This window comes from Palaemon carinicauda, chromosome 26, assembly GCF_036898095.1.
Source record: "Palaemon carinicauda isolate YSFRI2023 chromosome 26, ASM3689809v2, whole genome shotgun sequence".
Classification (NCBI taxonomy): Eukaryota; Metazoa; Arthropoda; class Malacostraca; order Decapoda; family Palaemonidae; genus Palaemon; species Palaemon carinicauda.
In genome coordinates, this window is record NC_090750.1 from 102,987,119 (window position 1) to 102,991,803 (window position 4,685).

A 4,685-nucleotide genomic window follows, 5' to 3' on the forward strand; every position below is an offset into this window, starting at 1 on the left:
CACCACACCTAACAATTGTATCGCCTCTTTTCATTGGCGTTTTCGGCTACAGCTTTGTAAACTATTCTCCTATTGGTTGTTGGGACTCAAAGGATTTAAAAAAGCATTCTTATAAGTACAGGTAAAATGTAGAAACAAATGTTTTTACATTGCCAAACGTCACTTCATAAACACAACTCAGTTATGTTTACATTAGTTTGCGCTCTAAAAAAAAGAAAACGTTATTATGCTTGTTAAAAGAAAACGATATATTTTAAATGAGAAACTCAAGTATATTACTTAACAATACAATGATTATCGCAAGACAATTTAATTTTACGATTATCTAAGCAAGTATTTTTAATCTATTACTTTAGAAATATTATTTTAATATAATTATAAAGCTTTAAGATATGATTTTAACTATAATTAACTTAGAATAAAAGGAAAATATCGACATAAACGATTTCATATAGCCTACTTGGATTGATTTTTTTTTTCCTTTTTCGGATTTGGGTCATATAACACAGCGTTGGGAGGCCATTCAGAGTCAGCTGCAACCAAGGGTGTCATTTAAATACATACTGCATGCCATCAGAGGTGTACTATTGGCAATAGCTCCGTAAGGAGAGTAATATTTTCTAGCTCTACTTGTATTCTTATCAGCCCGGTAATTTTGTATATTATTACATCGTGTGACTACGCACAAGAAATATATACCGAGAATTAACTGGATAAAAAAACTACTCCAGGGTAAGAATATATGTGAAACCGGGAAGGGATAAAGAAATAACCCAACAAATAAAACCAATATAGGAAGGTTAAATGGAATGAATGATAAATAATATTGAATGGGAATAAAAAATGAAAAAATAACACTAATAAAAAGAGTAAAAGGGGGAGTGGAAACTCCTGCGCAGGGGGCGGGGGGATATATGCGCAGATTTAAAACTGATGAAACGAACGTATGTACAAATGGGAAAGGAAATAACCCAACAAATAAACCCAATATAGGAAGGTAAAATGGAATGTATGATAAATTATATTGAATGGGAATATAAAATGAGAAAATAATACGGTAATAAAAAGAGTAATAATGGAGAGAAACGAAGGATGGAAGGTGGGGCGAACGAACAAACGAACAAATGGGTGATAATGTTAGCATGAAACGCTAACATTTGATCTACATCAGGTATGGAATGCTAACATTTAATCTACATCAGGCGTTGGCAGCACTGGTTACTCTATTACTACAAGAAATAACCTTTGAAACGGCTCCTCCCAAATATATCCAGGTATACTGATTTGTCTTTTCCTACGGTTATAATAAATACCAGAAAGAAATGTATAGAGAAGAAAAGGACTGAATTACGGTTATATATCGGTTCCCCAGTATGTTTTCCCCACCCAAAACCCCGAGTTCCCACTGGGGGTCCCCCATTATCGGTGGATATAGATGTATATATATTTCTGTAACTATTCATTTGCGACGGGAACGAGTGTTATTTTCGAAGGGAGCGTAATTTTTCCTATAAGAAAAAGTAGTTGGAATACTAGGATACATTGAGATGTAATAATATACAATGAAACCCTTTAGGGTACCTATGATCATTAATTTAATTAGATTATTAAAGCTAGCAATAATTCTGTTCCTAATGCAATGTATATTAAAGTCATAGTAAATTGTAGGAATTAAAAGCCTGAATTCTTTATAAAATTTCATTCATAAAAATAATGGTACACAAGTATTGTAACGATAGATGTTTTGTAGATAATTTGAACCATTCTTTAGGAAAGTCTGTCATCAAAACCCATAATAGGCTACATTATGCCTGAAATATTTTAAGACAGACGACAGTAAACATGCTAGAAAAAAAAAAGTTGTTTTTCTTAGATTAATGTAAACTATAATTCTTCATCCAAATTTAATTTTGTAAGTTACTTATAAGGATCTACATTATACATTAATTCAGATCCATACATCTAATATGACACTAATAGACTTTTCTCTCTGCTCTCAGAGTTTTTAAATAAATTCACAACTTATCGTAGCATGGAACACTGTGTCTAAGCTACGGTTTTAAAACCAAGTTTAACATCATTCTTGGTTGAATAACATTTACATAAACATCGCTAACCCACGTGATTTTAATTAATGTAAATATCACCTACAATGGCATTTAATATCTAATGTATATGCACTGTTAATTTATGATGAAGTGCTTTGGGATGGGCAAAGATTATACAATGTCTGACTTTTAGCATTGCCGTACCTTCAGAAGAATATATTTTACGAAAATAAAGATCATTTCACTGGCATCATAGCCTGTTTTAAATCGGGTAACGTCGAGAGGAGAGAAGAAAAAAAAAAAAAAAAAAGCTTACTCTCGTTCGTCAGATTGACAGTTCTTCTAAATAAGGCATTTTCCGGTCAAGTGGACTCACTAAGAGTTACTAGGAGTGAATTTTTATTCCAGCTGTGACCAAGCTGTGGAATGATTTTCCTAATCGGGTAGTTGAATCGGAAGAACTTCCAAAGTTCACATTTACAAATTTTTTTTTGTTTTGTTTAGAGGGGGACAAGTCTTTTTGTAGTTTATTTATCACATATCTGTTTTGATGTTACTGTTTTTAGAATAAAAGTTAAATTTTTCTGTTCATTTCGTTTTCCTTTCCTCACTGGGCTATTTTCCCTGGTGGAGCCCTTGGGCTTCTAGCATCTAGCTTTTCCAACTAGGGTTGTAGCTTTGCTAGTAATAGGGATAATGGGTTTGGCTGAAACTTCCAGATTTTTTTTTTTTTTTTTTTTTTTACTTTTCAGGGACAGTGTTAAAGTTTCCTCTTCTTCAGGGAAAAGTCCGTGCTTCGTTTATTGTACCCCATAGCCCGTTAAAAATAAGATTACTTTAAAGTACAATGATAAATCTTTACTCACAGGAAACCAATACTGAATAACTTGTTCGAGGGCTTTCCTTTCAGAACTAATTTTGGGTAACCATCTCTGTAAACTCCGTATCCTTTCCTTACAATAACCTACCTTCAGTTGGAGCTGCATTTCAGAACTTTCCCTTTGGATATAGTTACGAAATATTAACTTTTGGTAATAGCTACCACAACTTCAAATCAGATTTTGTAAGGAACCCGACAATCTTTCAAAATGGGTTTAATTCGTACACGAACGGGCAAGACCAGTGCTTTTTATATAACAAAAGTAACCAGTTTCTTTATAAATCAGCGTAATAAAACTTAAATTTAATCTTTCAAAAAAATTTTGTTCACACATACAAAAAGAAATATAGATGACCATTGGACTTAACAAATTCTTAAGCCTTTAAACATTAACAATACTATAAATTTACCACATTTTAGCTAAAGCGCATTTAACTATTTATTTAGCTGAAGTTAGGAAAACCTTTATTGAAAAAAATTATACCAAAAGGTCAATTTTCAAAAACCATTTAATGTAATTAAAATAAGGACAAAAACCTGAAATATACCAAAGAAAAACTTATAAAAACTATTCAAATGGAATTAAAATTAGGACAAAAAAAAGTCTTAGAACAAGAAATAGTTCAATAATTATGTATTAAGACTAAGATATCAGATTTTGACATTTTATTAAAGAAAAATTACCAATAATACGAGATATTTCAAAGGAAAAATACCAATAAAAACGTCTTAGAACAAGAAAACCTTAATATATATTCAAGTATTAGGAATCTTAAAATATCAAATTTTGACATTTTATTAGAAGAAAAATATAACAAGCTCTAAATTAAAACCAAGTTTTATAATTTAGACAATTTGTGATAGGAAAATATTTTTGAACCATAAATAGTTAAACATTAAAATTGCATTTAAAGATACAATTCCACAGATCTTAATATGGACCGAAAAGCCAAAATTAAAGTCTTGATCTACAAAGTCTTCAATACATGTTCTACAGTAGAGTAAGTTTAAAATGTATTTAAATTAATTTGATTATCATCACTTAAAAAAGCTGAATTAAAATACAAAACTTTCAGGTCTAAGGCCTGAACTACAAAGTCTTTTGATACATATTCTACAGTATCTGAAGTAAGCTTGAAATTTATTTATTAAATTAATTTGATCATTATCAGTTAAAAAAAAAAAAGCTACTTTAAAATATACAAAACTTTCGGGTCTTTTGGAGTAATTTTGGCGATATGCAACAAGTCTATTTGTACTATACAGATTTCTGGTTAATTCAATGGTACAGAGTTATCTTTTCATTTGTATAGCAGCAGATTAAGCAAGCCTTGGACAGTGAGCTTACACTGTTTACTGTTAAGGTTACGGCTGACTGAGGGCACCTACAGATTAGTCTGGAACTGGAACTAGGCACCTTTTGACATTTGCCAGATTAAACTGCAACTGGAACTAGTAAACTAGCCACCTTTTAACATTTGCTAGATTAAACTGCAACTGGAACTAGTAAACTAGTCACCTTTTAACATTTGCCAGATTAAACTGCAACTGGAACTAGTAAACTAGTCACCTTTTAACATTTGCCAGATTAAACTGCAACTGGAACTCTTAAAATAGCCACCTTTTAACATTTGCTAGATTAAACTGCAACTGGAACTAGTAAACTAGTCACCTTTTAACATTTGCCAGATTAAACTGCAACTGGAACTAGTAAACTAGTCACCTTTTAACATTTGCCAGATTAAACTGCAACTGGA